This window comes from Pinus tabuliformis, chromosome 3_1 (assembly GCF_031772625.1).
Source record: "Pinus tabuliformis cultivar Carrire ecotype Pingquan chromosome 3_1, CPIR1, whole genome shotgun sequence".
In the NCBI taxonomy this organism is placed as follows: domain Eukaryota; kingdom Viridiplantae; phylum Streptophyta; class Pinopsida; order Pinales; family Pinaceae; genus Pinus; species Pinus tabuliformis.
Window position 1 is genome coordinate 91,136,656 of NC_142301.1, and position 16,227 is coordinate 91,152,882.

At 37.5% G+C, this 16,227-nt stretch overlaps 1 pseudogene; it reads right to left on the reverse strand.

Moving 5' to 3' along the window:
- Positions 1-15,256: 15,256 nt before the first annotated feature.
- LOC149185932 (germin-like protein subfamily 1 member 1 pseudogene) lies at positions 15,257-15,946 on the reverse strand (annotated as a pseudogene).
- Between the last annotated feature and the right edge of the window lie 281 nt (positions 15,947-16,227).

The window sequence follows — 16,227 nt, forward strand, 5'->3', positions numbered from 1 at the left end:
TGATTTTGTTTCGGAAGGTCAGGGATTTTTTCGTGTAAAGTACCCGACTGCATATAAACGAGGTCAAGGTACTGAGCTTGAGAAATTACTTGCTCTTCAATAACAAATCTTGCCTTAGCTACATCTTCAGTGATCTTAGGTAATAATGATTTAACAAACCATTCAGCTAAAATTTGATCCGGAATAAAAACTTTCACTAAATGTTGTCGACGTCGCCATTCATGAATGTGATCTAAAATGTAAGTGGACGTTGACTGTTTTAATGAAGTTAATAATTCCATTCCATTGTCATATCTGACAAGCAACTGAAAATGAGTTAAGAATGAAGTAGCTAGCTGATTAAATTTATAAAAAGAGGTTCACGGTAACTCAATGTACCACTTGGCCGCAAGACCAATCAGAGTGCATTGAAAAAGACGTAAATGAATTGAATCATCTATAATGGAGTTAGATGCACACCAGAGGTGATAAGTCATCACATGGTTTGACGGATCCTCTCCTGATTTACCTTCAAACTTTGGGATATCACTGGGCAACTTATTTGGCATTGGCGGCCAAAACGGAAGATAATTAATTGGATCGTTCATAAGGCGTGACAAATCAGGCAAGTCCAAAGTTGCAATGAATGGTAACTGACGGTTAGGGTCTCGAAAACCCTAGGTCATAAGACCAACCCTAGGAGGAGGATATCCCAGATAACTTGGAATTGGAATTGCATTTGGGATATTATATCCTCCCAGCAAACCAGGATTAACCGGACCATACTGGGGTTGTTGAGGTTGCTGATAAGTATATCCAGGGTACAGTTGATACTGGTAAACTGGGCTTTGAATAGCAAGACCGAATTGGTACTGTCCCTAGTATGGTTGATAAGTGAATTGTGGTTGACTTGTGACAACCGTACTTGGACCAGGTTGTCCTACAGGCATCTGAACCGAAGTCTGAATTGTAGGTCCAGACTGAGGTAAAGATGCTTGAGGAGTTGATGCAGGAACAGTAGAAATCAGAGCTGTCGATACTCCAGAAGTAGGTGGGGTAGATTGAACAGAAGCTGCAGTAGTTGCAGCAGTCGTTTGAGGCGGAGTTCGAGGTGAACTAGGCCCAGACTGATGAGCTACACCAGGTGCAGAAGTTTGAATAGTAGTCTGGACGGGTTGCTGGGTTGAACCAGAAACTAAAGGTTGTCCAGATTGAGATGACAACTGCACATTAGGTTGCAAAATCTATTGAGTTTGAGATGCATCCCACACCATGTTCATTCTGGAGTACTGACCCATAGTAGGTTGAACATATTGAGTACCATAACTGGGTTGAGCATAGGGCTGATAATTCAAAGGTACATTTCCAGCTCCTTGTACAAATGATTGACCAGAAGGTGGTTGGAAACCTTGGGTTGGGTACTAACTTTGAGGTTGATAACCTTGAGGCACGTACTGAAACCGGGTTGACCTTGAGGTATATATTGATACTGGGGTTGACCTTGAGGTATGTACTGAGTTTTGGGTTGACCTTGAGGAATGTACTATCCCGAAGGAATGTATTGTCCTTGAGGTTGACCCCCAGGCGGTAACTAACTATCTTGAGGTTGCCCCCCAGGCGATAATTGAGTACCTTGAGGTTTCCCCCCAGGTAGTAACTGACTACCTTGAGGTTGCGGAGTTGGAATAGTACCAGACATCATAAGAATTTCTTCTACACTCAACGGTTTAGTTCCGTTATTACCAGTTGATAACCCATGCTCAATGGGTTGAGGAGATGCTCCTAAAAAAGTACCAGTGAGTGACTGATACCCAGAAGGAACAGAAGGACCGCCATACAAAAATGTTTCCGGTGATTGGGAAAACATGGATGACTGTCTCGACATATTCAAAGGAGGATAATAACCTCTAGGTGTTGGATGAAAAGGAATGCAAGGTGGTGAAAAACTTAGACCCGGATTTTCTAAAAAGTTTGTCAACGAGACGTACCAAGCATCCCTCCTAGGAGGACTGTAGAAAATTGACTCACGCTCCCTAAGTTCTAAAGTTGGTTGATTTTCATGGATAGATATACCTTCTTCCAGACTAACAAGTTCTTCAATAGAAATAAGTCTAGAGGGAAGATTTTGGGTAATGATCCTTCCTACCCTGGGTGAACTAGGACCACTGGAAGTTGGAGAAGCAAATCTTGAGGATGGAGTAGCAGCAGGTTCAATTTCAGGCTCAGAAATTTCAGGTTCTTCAGCTAATTCACTAGTAGAAGAAACACTACTAGTAACTTCGGAAAATGAAATTGGTTCAGAAATATACTCTGTTGCTTGAACTTGATAATCAGGATGAACAACTAAAGATGATTCTCTATCTTCCGGTGACCCAACTCTACTGTCACTAGGAGTTACAAGAGCTCGTAGCCCTTCAAGCTGGCTTGGTGAATACTCGGGAGGTTGCCCCCGAAGTCTACGGGATTGTCTCGGTAATTCAGCCACGATTAAATATTTTAATTACTTCACACGCAAACAAAGAAAAATCTCAATAAAACCACCTAAAGTTTCTAAAGAACCAAACAATTTGAATCACATGCCTAAAAAATCTAGGAGTTCAAACCACACACAAATAGTAACTTTCCGTACCAAAAACACTAGTAGGTGATGAAATCCAATGTCGCAGAATTCAATACAGAAAGGGCAGTTGGAACAGTTACCCCGACAACCTGCTTAATGAAATAGAGTGGCACAAGTTTCTTCACTAAACCGTCTCGAATGAAGAGAAGCCCCCAGAGAGTCCAAGTGAGTCTAGTTGACGTCTGCTCCAGGTACAGTGGGATCTTCCCTTCACCGTCACCTTAGGAAAGAATCCTATAGATTATAGCCACTATGGTTACCAATAGAAACAAATATACCTGGGGGAATAGTCTACGATCTGATACACATGCAAGGGTAGAGTAACAAAGCTCAATCCCCTTGAAGGCTCCTTGATGTAATCCAAGGTTTACCAACAAGTGACCCCAGGCTCCTCGACAATGGTCAATCTGAGGTTTACCATTTTTAATATGTGTATATCTTCTATCATTCCCAATGAGGAAGGATTGATTACCCCACTGGTTTAGATATGATCTTGTGCTTGACTCCTTTAAGAGGAGCTTCCCAGAGCATAGATGTAACAATTGCAATTTATCTCCTACCGCAAGATATAGCTACTTGTTTGTTTTAACTATCTTGGAGAGTTAATTACTCCCTACTCCAAGATACTAGCCTAAGCTATGTTGGTGATAATAGCCCTAGAAATAAAAAGATTACTAGATAAATTTTACTTTAAGCGTTATTTTTATTGGTTGTTCCTTAGGTCAAAAGGTATGGAGATGAAACTTTATGGTGTGAAGACTCGACTCCAAAACACTAAAAATGCAGCTAAGATGATGAACAATTCTTTTTCTTCAATGAATTTCTAGCTAAAGAAAGAGTTAAGAATGCATTTCTTTGAAAAAAAAATCTTTCTTCAACATATAAATGAAAAGAAAAATCTTTTTGTCTTTTTCAATGAACCCAAAATGAGACTACTAATTATGCTCACGAAAAAATCTTTTTGCTTTTTCAGCACTCAAAAACTACAAAAACAAATTCTTTCAAAAGAGATTCTAAAATTTATAGAAAACACCCAAAACTATGAAAAATATAATCTTGAGATCTACAGCTTCTAAAATCCTAATTGAAGTAAAAGCTTTAAAAAATTCTTTTTGAGGACGTTTTACTTAGTTATTCATCAAACTAAGGATTAATTTGTTCAGAATAACAAATTAATCAAAAACACCCAACTATGTTTTCTTTTTTAAAAATGAAATTCAAAACTTTCAAACAAGTTCTTTCAAAGCTTTGCAAAGAGAAAACGAGATCTATTCCTCACCAAAGACAGATTTCACAAATCAGTCAGACTCATTAAGAAGACCAAAAAAAACTAGGTTAATATGAGGTTTCCTAGACTTCTAATCTCTGAGTTACTACAAAGACCAAACGAAAATCAAACCAAGCATGCAAAACTTCTAGAAAATCACCTAAAACCAAAATGCCAATGGAGCACACTTACAAGAAATTTCTGACAAGACACATGCAGATCTGGGCAGAGGCTAATAAACGTAAACAAATCCTAAGCTTAACTGGATGAAAAGATTTTAGGCTTTTCAAAAATTTGACAGGGTCCGCATGCCTCTTGTATAACCAGATGTGGTACCGCTCTGTGTAGTAAAGTAACAGTGCGGAGATGTGTTACAAACAGAACATGCGGTCCCCTTTCAAAAACATGAAAAAACAAGAAACAATTCAGAATCTAAAAAACTACCCAATCCCACACACATCAATCAAAAACTAGAAATAGAGAAAAAGTTTCTCAAGTCAAAGTAAAAGTAAAGGCAAAAACCAAAATTCAATTCCCTAGTGGAGTCGCCAATTTGTCGGTCAGATAAATCCTTCTTGCGGACAAGACCGATCTCCCCAGTATCAACTGATATCTAGCAACAAGCAGAACAACAAATCTACCTTTCTCTAAATATTGCGATTTATAAAGAAAAACTAAGAAGTGTTTTAGACCCTACCTTAAGTCCAACGCTAGTTTATGGCAGCCACGCCTCGACCGTCCAAATGAGTTTCTTTTTAAGAACCTGCAAACACAAACAAGCACACATCAAATAACACCTGCATAGCTAATATAATAAATCATATTCATCATGGTGATCAAGGAATCCATGAAATAAACCATAAAAGACAGCTTATTGAGAAAAATAAACTTGATTGTATTAACTTTGAAAATAAGAAGAACTTTACAACCTTTGGTTCTTTGATGTTGTACAAGCTCCTCCCAGGGTCCAAGCAAGAATCTCCTCTACTTTGACAAGCCTCACACTCTTCCCAATAAGATCAAAAGGTATGTAATCTCTCCTCTCAAGCTCAATTAGGAAGACTAAATTCCAACAGCATTTACCCTAAAAAATATTCAGCTTTTAACCTCTTTGGTAACCAACCCAATGCCTCATTTTATAGTGCAAAGGAAGGAGGTTACAGGTCCACCTTTGAAGGGATAGAGTCCTCCTTCAAAGGGATAAGATCCTCACATCAAGGGGTTAGCTCCTTTAGGTATGGGATGCATGAACCTCAAAGGAGCGAACTTGCCACCTCAAGATTCCCTCTAGAAGCTTCCAGAAATAACCCAAAGTGAGTTTTTGAGAATGTACTTGCGCCTTTTTGACTTTTACAGGGGTCTGCACCCTTTACACAGAAACAGAGTGGTCAGGTACGCAGGAGACATGACCAGTGGGTGTGGGACCACAGGTAATGCTAAGGGAAAGTGCGGAACCAGAGTTTTAGAGATTTTTAAAGGCTTTCTCTCATTTTTCAAGGCTTGACATGAAGAGCTGAGGTTTAAGACTTGCAAAGGAGGAAAGTATGAGTGGTGATACTTCATTTCATTAATGTAAAATGCTGAGAATCATTAATTTTATGAGTGGTGATACTTCATTTCATTAATTTTAAGTATGGATAAAATTAGAGAAATACATAGCAAATGGTTGAGCAGGTATGAGTATCTAGATGTTAAGGAAGACAACTCAGCAGGAGGGATTCTTACACTCTGGGATCCCCAAAAACTTGGAATCCTGGACGTGAAAGCATCCAGGAACTATCTTTCACTAGTAATACAACCTATGGGTGATAAGCAGAGTTACATGATTACAAATGTTTATGGTCCTCAAAAACTAGAAGACAAACTCAAGCCTCTCACTTCCCTTGAGGAGCTAAGAGAGAGATATCCTGATATACCCTGGATTCTGGCAGGGGATTTCAATATGATCAAATCTCTCACAGGGAAAAAAGGGGGTACCAGAACACTAGGCAAAGACTCCATTGTCTTCCAGAACTTCATAAATAACATGAGATTAGTGGATGCTGAAACAATAAATGGCACCTTCACCTGGAAAAACAAGAGAGGAGGGTTTTCTTAAGTTGCCTCCAAACTAGACAGATTCATGATCTCAGAGGACCTATTTCTCATAGGCCCTCACATGTCAGTGTTAATCCTTCCTTTTGGGAGCTCAAATCACTGGCCAATCCAGCTTGAAGCCACTTTTGTGGGCACACCGAGGAATAGACCTTTCAAGTTTGAAAATGTCTAGATTTCTCACCCTGAATTCACCAGCAATATTGATAAATGGTGGATGGAAGAGTTGCCCTTTCAAAGATTGGAACAAAATATAGTTTGGTAACATTTTCGAAGCCAAAAAAGAAGTTGAACAGAAACTTTAGGGGATTAATCAACTTATGATCATAGAGGGCTTTAACGAGGAAAGGAAATCTCAAGCAGATGTTCTTCAAAAGGAATGGGATGACAGTTGCAGGTAAGAGGAGATTTTCTGGAGACAGAAATAGACTACAGTGAATTAAAGAAGGGGAAAGAAACACAACGTTTTTTCACAAGTCAACTTTGAGTCACAGGTCACATAACAGAATTCTAAAACTCAAATATTCTGAAGGGAAAGAGCTTGTCACCCACAAAGAAATGGAATCTTTCCTAGTACAACACTTCCTTAGCATTGCAAAGGAGCCTCTCTTACACAGGTCACAGTTCATTAACAAATTCACAAGGTATATTCCAAAGCTTGTCACAAGGGAAGACAATCATAATCTCAATAGGCCAGTATCCGAAGATGAGGTCAATGAAGTTATCAATGAGATGAAAAATGGAAAAGCTCCTGGCCCGGATGGTTTCAATGTGGACTTTTTCAAAGCATGCTGGAAAATAGTCAAACAAGACATCCTTGAGGTTGTGGAAGACTCAAGAAGCTCCAGATCAATCTTGAAGGCTCTCAATGCCTCTTTCATAGCTTTGGTTCCAAAGAAGGAGAAAGCCATCACACTGGACAGATTTAGACACATAGCTTTATGTAATGTGGTGTACAAAATATTTCAAAAGTAATTGCTAACAGACTCAAGCCCCTTATTCCAGCTCTCATATCAGAGGAGCAAACTGGTTATCTGGAAGGAAGACATATTCTGAACAATATCATACAAGCTCATGAGATGCTACACTCTCTGAAAAGCAACAAGCAAGCTTGTATGATCATACATATTGACCTAGCGAAAGCTTATGACAAGCTAAGTTGGTCTTACATTAGGGCAGTGTTGAAAGCTTATGGTTTTGACCACAATTGGATTAGATGGGTTATGGCCCTTGCATCCACAGCCAGTTTCTCAATCGTGCTTAATGGCTCACCCTAAAGAACCTTCATGCCTTCTAGGGTACTAAGAAAAGGAGATCTGCTCTCCCCCTTCCTCTTTGTGCCCATGAAGGAAGGGCTAGGTAGAGTGATAAAAATGGAAAATGCTGAGGGAAGAATCAAGGGTTTGAAACTCACCACAGATGGAGCGACCTCAACTCACCAACAATTTTTGGATGACACTATGCTGCAGGGCATTCCCACAGTCAAGGAAGCCAAAGCTTTTAAACAAATCTTGAATGACTTTGCTATGGCCACTGGTACAGAGGTAAGCCTTGACAAATCAAAAGTTTTCTTTTTTAACACTGACATTGCTATTCAGAGAAATCTTACCAGAATTCTAGGGTTCCAAAGGGATCAGTTACCCTCTAAGTACTCAGAAATTCCCCTTACAAACAAACCTCTAAGCAGGGGAGTGTGGGAGTCGGTCATTAACAAACTTCAAGATAAGGCAAGGAATTGGAAAAGTAGATCTTTAAATTTAGCAGGGTGCCCTTGTGCGCACAAAAGCTATCCTGCAGGCCATACCCATTTTCATAATGTCTTCTCTTCTTATTCCTAAAGGAGTTTTACAACAGATCAGGAACATTCAAAGAGATTTTCTTTGGGGCAAAGGGGAAGAGAAAAATAAGTGGGCTTTGGTAGCTTGGAATAAGCTATGCAAACCTATGGCCCATGGAGGTTTGGGGCTTCATGACCCTGAAACCATCAGCAAAGTTTTGGGTGCAAAGCTTTGGTGGAGGTGGCTCAAGGAATTGGCAACCCCTTGGGCCAAGCTTTGGAAACAGAAATATGCAAGAAATTGGCAAGAAACGAATCATATTCAAATGTCTGGGCTTATCAAGGGCTCCCACATTTGGAATCTTGCTTGGGAAAATAGAGGCATTGTCCAACAACATAGCTTCTGGGAGATCCGAGATGGGAACTTGGCAAGATTCTGGGAGGACAACTAGTAGCAAGAACCAAACTTGTTTAGGGAAGAACTAACTGATCTCAAGAATGACATCAACCAAAAAGGTTTATGCATGGTAAGTGACTTCTGGGAGTAGGTAAGGAACAATGGCAAATAGAAAATATGGAAGGATCTAGAGTACACGGAAGAGAGCCCTTTGAAAGCACAGGTGAACTCTCTTGCTATGGACTTGGAAAAAATGAATATTTTGGTTTCATCCTCGCCTGACCAACTAATATGTGGAAGAAATGTAGAAGGTAACTTTAACCTAAAAGAATCCAAACAAATATCCCTAGGGTTCGATCATCAAAACCCTGATAAGGCATGGAAGAACCTCTAGCGGCACCCGCATTGGATGATGATAAAGTTGTTCATGTGGTTACTTCAACAAAAGAAAATTATAACTAGGTAAAATCTTCTAAAGAAAGGCTTTGTTGGCCCATCCAAATGCTATTTGTGTGGGAAAAAAGAGGAGACAATGGAACATTTACTCAACCTTTGTCCCTTCACCTCAATATTGTGGGCTTAGGTGGCCTCAGTCTTCAGGAAAACTGATAGGTATGACCTCAGTGTTACCAACACATTGAGGAATTGGGGAAGGAACTTCTCAGGAAATGAGATCATCAACAACGCTTGGACTCTGGTTCCAGACTTCTTAATCTGGGATGTCTGGAAAGACCGCAATGGCCGTATTTTAAAGGGAAAAACTAGCTCAACACAAAACACTATTGCACAGATATTAAGACAACTCAAAGACACTATTGGTGCCATATTAGGGAGACCTCTTGAGAACTTGACTCTACCCCAGGACACTCATATACTACTGCAGTTGGGTCTCCATTCGATAGATCCCTAGAGAAAACACAAGGATGTGAGCAGGATAAATGGTGGTAAAGACTTTTGGCAACCTCCTCCTCATGATTTCTTAAAAATTAACATAGATGGATCCTCTAAAGGAAACCCAGGGATAGCAAGTTTTGGTGGGGTCATCAGATATGAGTAGGGGTACATAAAGGACATCTTTCATAGTCATCTAAGAACTGCCACAAATAACATGATAGAGCTCATGGCCTTAGAGCACTATCTAGAAATAATAATTGAGTCAAATTCTCATAATGTCATCATTGAAGCAGACTCGGAATTGGTTATTAATGCGGCCAAGAAGATTTTCATTGGGAAAGCACCTAAAAAAGTATCAAAAAATTGGCGACTTTTGTAGGTCTTTCAACATATTCATTCCCACCTACAAACCCTAAGAATAGCCAACTTCGTTCATGTGCAGAGAAAAGCCAATATGCTAGATGATCATCTGGCGAATGAAGGAGTGATTTGCAAAGAAATTTACAGTAGGTATGCATGGGAATCAATACCCTCGGGGAAATTACATGAGGATTGTCAAAGACAGGTGGACGAAGACATAGAAAATTTCAAAACTACCAGGACTGAACAAGAAGGAAGACTAGTGGAAGCAAGAGAAAGAAGAAGTGTAAGCCTTTTTAACTGTTAAATTTAAAAAAGAAGAAAAGGAAAAAAGGGAGAAGATAAATGCTTAAAATAAAGCTTTCCATAGGGGAGAGGCACTAGGTAAACAACAGGTTTCTTCGTGGGTCGTTGGCCATGGATCTTGATAGCCTGTGTAATCTAATGGCCATTGGGCAGAAAAGAAATTGACGGTTAACCACCAAAGCGGACCCGATGCTCTTTAGTCTAACGGTTTATAATCCTCATTGGGTCCGAAAAGGAAATTATAGACCGTGTAGGTTTCCGCTTCGATATCGCGGAGGACCGTCAGATCAATCATCAAGTTCCACAAGTAATCGGAGCTTAAGTTTCAAAATGGACTTGAACTTTTATAAACCAATGGCTCACAATCATTTCGGGTCCATGAACAGGGTAAAAGGGGCGTATGTTGTCGAGATGAGAGTGTTAGTGATCGTCAAATCTCATGAGATCTTAGATGGTTTCAGGTTAGTTTTGGGTTATGAATTTGGTTACCCTTCATAGGGTTAGCCTTGTTGATCCTTACTTTGTAAAGCCATGTAACATATGTAATCTTCTTGCGGTTAATAGAGAGATCCACTCTTATTTGACCAAAAAAAAACTAAATCTTCAATGAGAACCACAATAATTTATCATTGAATATAACATGCATAACAAAACATAAAAGTGACAATACTCATGAGAAACACATAACACATCAAATCATGCATCATCAACCATATGAACACCAGATATTAGGTGGAAACCGTTTCATAAATTACCATATGCTTTGTCTCATTCTTCCTTTTATGATTAAAATATTCTTCTTACATCATTCACTGGCCACCGCCACCGTGTTAGCCCTATATCAAGCCACTGTTTGATAGAATCCATCACTTCCACAACTACGTAAACCCCAACATGCTAGAGGCCCCTACCTCCAATAGTTTCTCAAGACACCACCTGAAAGAAACCACCACACATTGAACAAGCCACCACTTGCATGCAAGAAATCACTTTCCAATGACGACCCCAAGTTTCAAACCCTTGTGGACCATTGTTCATATATTTTCAAAACTGGCCCAAGAATCTATATTTAATTAATTGTAGATCTCTTGTCATCAATATTCACAATGGATCCACAAAGTCTCTCTGCTCAAACTGAGTACAAAAATCTTTGCAACATATCAAACCACTCTACTGATTAGCTCAAATCAACAAAAAAATTAAATCTCTATATTAAACCCAAATAACAGTGCACATACAAAGAATCTGACGAACATCATACTCACCCATAGTTATTCTTATCACCAATGACAATACAAAATACATGGACTCACTGCAACATAGAAACTCAACCATATCGTAAGAGAAGCATACACAAAACCATGATAATAACAACAATGCAAATTCTTTGCTCACAAAATACATGGGAGTCATGGCATATGTAATAAATTATATCAACAACACATGATATATGAGTATATGCAACAATACTTTGTCTTGCAATCTTTTGCTTTCCACTCTTCACTTCTCTACAACCTGCAACACAAACTCGTCAACAATATAATCTTTCACCCAATGTGTTGAGAACAATAATTTGTTCCCCAGGTCAGTAGCAACATAATACTAGTAGACACATACAAATACTAATCATTTAATCTCTGCAATCACTCTCGACATCTCTGAACTATTTCTTTAGATCTTATCTATTATCAAACATATCTAAACTCTACATCATACCTCACATTCTCTCGTAAGGAACCCCTGCCTTTGCACATTCTAGCATTCTATAATTGATGAAGGACTATGCAATAATTATCATCCATTACACTCTTCATATTATACTAAAACAAAAAATTAATCATGACCAATTTAATTCGACTCCATCACCAGCAAAAACCTTGGGAAAATACTCTCGGGAAATCCTGTGGTATTTTTTGTGCACATACTGGTCACAAATTTTTCACCTACAGGTAGTGTTATGGGGATATAAAGAAAATCCAGAGAATATTGTCATGGGTATACAAAGGAAGTTCTTCCCAATTTATCCAAGTGTGGAGACGATGAAGAAGCAAGCTAGAGCAGATGATGTCAACATTAGATTCTTCACTCAGATCTGCAATTCTTACTTCAAGCCACTTGCAAACACCAACCTAAATACCGTTAACACTAGAACACATTATCATCCATATGATCATCATGCACAAGAACAACTCCTATTGACGTCAATGCCCAACTCCAACTAACTCATTGTTGACTTCCATGCTAGCAACATGTTGCCAACACTAGTATCGGTTATTCCTTAGAGGTTTCTATGAATGAAATTGTTTACTTTTATATTTTATAATTAATTTTTGTATGAATTTATTTACTATAAATGTTTAAAACCTAATTTTTCTATCAAACCAAGCTTTAGAAGGAAACAAAAATTGTTAATGTTTCGGTTATCTTTGGCCTACGACAATCCTAGTTTGAGTGAGAATTATGTGGTTGCGATGATTGTGATAGTAAAGAATAGAGAGTAGTTCTAAAATTGAGATCTAGAAACTTAATGAGTACAACTTAGAGATATGAAAGACCAAGATTGAGGATATTTGGTAGATAGAAATCAATGGGTCATTATGGATCTTGGTACTGCACCTACAGTAGAGGATTGGATGAAGTTTGATAGGAAATAAAATAGCACAATCCTATTATATCCTTCAATTTTAATGCTAATGCTCTCAGAGAATATATGGCAAATTCATTACAAGAAAAAAAGGGGGAATTTGTATTATTAAAAGTCCTTGGTAAACAAACTTTTTCTTTAGAATAAGTTGTACCTCCTAAGAATGAAATATTGAAACACAATGAGGGAGGATCTAAATTCCTTTAACATTATGTTAAGTTAGTTCCATTTGTTGATGTTAATTCTTTTATGAAGACAATTCAATATTTTACTATGTTCTTTTCAAGATTCATGGGATAGTGTGGTTGTAGATGTTTGCAGTAATTATGAAACCAATTTAATGTCTGACGATGTTGTTTCATTTATGATGAGGAAAAGTGTGGATAGTTAGAGAAAAAATCCCTTATCTATAAAAGGACTCCTCCTAAATATAAATTAAAAAATAATTCTTCAAGTGGGATATCTAAATCTAGAGATAGATTTGAATATCTAGGTAAACAATTAAGGAAATGTTGGAAATGTGATAATTCTAGGAATTGTAGAAAGGATTTCGGAATCACTTGCAAGCAAGTGAAGTCTCACCTAAGCATGGATGATGATGGACTACAGGAACTTGGACAACTTTGTAGTGATGAAGGGGATGTAGATTCTACACTTGTCATTAGTCTTTATTGAGTTCAAATAGAAAATTTAGGTATACCCATATTATCCATATTAAATACATTATCTCTTATTATTTATGTGATTTTTGCATGAGATTACAACTATCGCAACTTATCATCATAATATAGATCAACTATGCAAGAACATCAAACAACATCATCCAAAACCTTGACAACTTTGTAGTGATGAAGGGGATGTAGATTCTACACTTGTCATTAGTATTTATTGAGTCCGAATAGAAAATTTATGTATACCCATATTATCCATATTAAATACATTGTCTTTTATTATTTATGTGAAGTTTGCATGAGATTACAACTATCACAACTTATCATCATAATATAGATCAACTATGCGAGAACATCAAATTTTACTATAGGCGGTAATTATTACCATGGGAAAAAACCCACAATCTAAGCCTATATTCTTTTCTTATTTTCTACAATTTAAGCGCTTATGTTTAGCCAACTTTCCTTTATGCTTTTACTAGTGCTCCTATGCACACATCCCAAATACTTTCCTCAAAATGCTACTGGAGCAATAATTTATTTCATTGATTTAATTCCTTAAGTGAGACAAGTACCAAAGACTCCTCATTCTAGTTGAGCAAATTGATTGTGAGGAATAAATATGTATGGACATTGAATTTGTATTAATGCTATTTAGAATAGAAAATGCATCAACTACATTCATTTTCTTCATGACTAATATGTTTAAAAATCATTAGAAGTGAATAGAATAGCATTAACAACACCTAATATTGTTACTACAAAGGTTAAGAGAGCACCAATTATATGATAATATTTTATTATGCATACTCCTTTCATTATAATAAGATCCATTACTTGGGATATAAAGTTTGGAAATTTCATTACCATTAAAACCTATCCAAGATCATTTAAGTTATAGGGGATGGCTACTGAAATATGAGATTCATAGATATTATAAGAGATTTATGAAAAGATTTTTCAAAATTTTTCATCCAATAAATATAAATATTTAGAAAAGAAAGAAATTTAATTTGAATAAATACCAAAATCTTAAAAAATAAAAAATTCTAACTCTCTAAAAAATCATTTAGCACCCCTTTCATAATTATCTATCCAAATAAAGATTTTGTGATATATATAATTTCTAAAAAGCGTGATAGGAACTATGGCACATGGAAATGGAGAGTTATACCATAAACCTTGCAATAACAATATGGAAACAATTTAACAATTATTTAAAGAAAGGAAAATTGATTCGACCACAAAGCCACATCTCAGGTCATTTGAACAATGAGAACTCAGTCAATGAGTAAGGTTTATATCTAATCCTTAAATTGCTTAACATAATTGGATCCCGAAAAAAAAAATCCAATGGCTCTACTAATCACAAAGACATATCTCATAACCTTTGAAAATCTAAAAAGATGCTGGATAAGTTTAACACTCGTTATAAAAAAAAATGATTTCTGTTAGTTCTAATTTGCTTAGTTCCATTTAGTTGATTTAATTTAAACAATTACTTGGAAAAAATAATAAGAAGACATACGGATCAATAATTCATATGTTAGTATCGTTGCTTAATTGAATATCTTGTTATGAACTTTCTGTTTAAAGCCACTTTTTCCACATTTGAATTTCTGCTGCAAAGATTAAAGTTTTCTATTCACCTTATCAAATCTCCTCATAGCGAATAAAAGAGGTAATAGAAAATACAATCAACTTGGTTCGGATCACAACTTGACAGAAATGGTTATAGAAAATATTCACTCGGTAAACTCTTCTTTTGATGCAAGATGAAAAAGGAATCCAAGGTGGAAGATGTATGGAACGACTTTCCATTAATAGACTGTAAAATCACTGAAAATGACATATTTCTCGATTCAACATATTTGAAAATAACATATTTCTAGAATTAAAAAACGGAGTTGTCTATAATGTGATTTTTTTTGGAGATTTCGATGACGGAATCCGGCGGAAGAAATTGAGATTAAATCATGATTTGTTGCAGTTAAAATGGTTTTTTAACTGCATATTCGGATTCGGCACCCTGAAAAACCCCTGCGACGCTTTGATTGTGCAAAAACTAGCTATCAAACTTTCGATTCCAATAAATTGCTGCCGGATTTTCACCGGAGAAACCCGCCGGAAAGACTTTCAAAAAGTCACGTTATAGACAGCTGCTTAAAAAACACTACATACTCGACATGCATGATTCACACAGCTTATTGCAAAACACGGGTGGCGGAAATATTACGTAAGACTGTTTCAGGTGCCTCCCAGACCCTTTCTGATTTGCTCCACCTCCTGTAAACTAATGGAGAATGATTTGGCCAAGACTTCTTGGGGAATGCCCGGACTGGAAGCGAAAGAGGCGGAGGGGACCATTAAAAAACCCGGATTTTGACTGTTGAACGCGACCAATATAAACGCATTATTTGTTCCCACGTTTTGAGCGTAGTGCAGGGTTCCTTTAGGGACCACGAACACATCGCCCGTTTCAAGCTTTTGAGAGAAGAGTCTGTTAGTAGAGGTATCCACGAAGCCAAAAGATACAGTCCCTTGCACTATGTAGACAATTTCGCTGGCTCTGGGATGGATATGAGGAGGAAATACCCCTCCAACAGCCATGTCTACGCGAACCATCATTAATCCCAGAGTGTTGAGGCCTGGCATGTTCAGTGAAGAAGCCGCAACGGTGCTAGCTCCTAAGGGATTTTGGGATATGTTCCCTGGGTTGCGCAGGTCTGAAGTCATGAAGTGTTTAGCAGAAACTTGATTGGGATTTAGGCAGGGCCTTCCATTGATAAAAACAGAGGACTTGGTATCTGCTACGCAGAAGTCCTGCAACGCATCTGGATCTCCATTGATTCTCTCAATTGCCATCAAGAAACCTAAGACGAAGAGGATGCTCACAGTGGGTTTGCTCTTGGACAACATTGATGCGACAAAAGCCATGGTAAATTGTCACTAACCAGTTCAACCAAGCCGAGGAAATCTATTCACCGAGAAAATCTATTACTGGCTTAGCTTCTATACAGAGATATAAATTAAATTTGATTGAGTCAAGTTATTAGTGGTTTTTGAGCTCTAGGTTTATGAAAATTCATGGTATTGACCCATGGTATTCATGTGTAATATGTGGAAATTAAACAAACCTGTATCCATTTTCACTCATAATCAAATCTCTTAAAATCTAAATCTCTTCTACACTGTGATCCCTTTTAGCCTTCCATAAA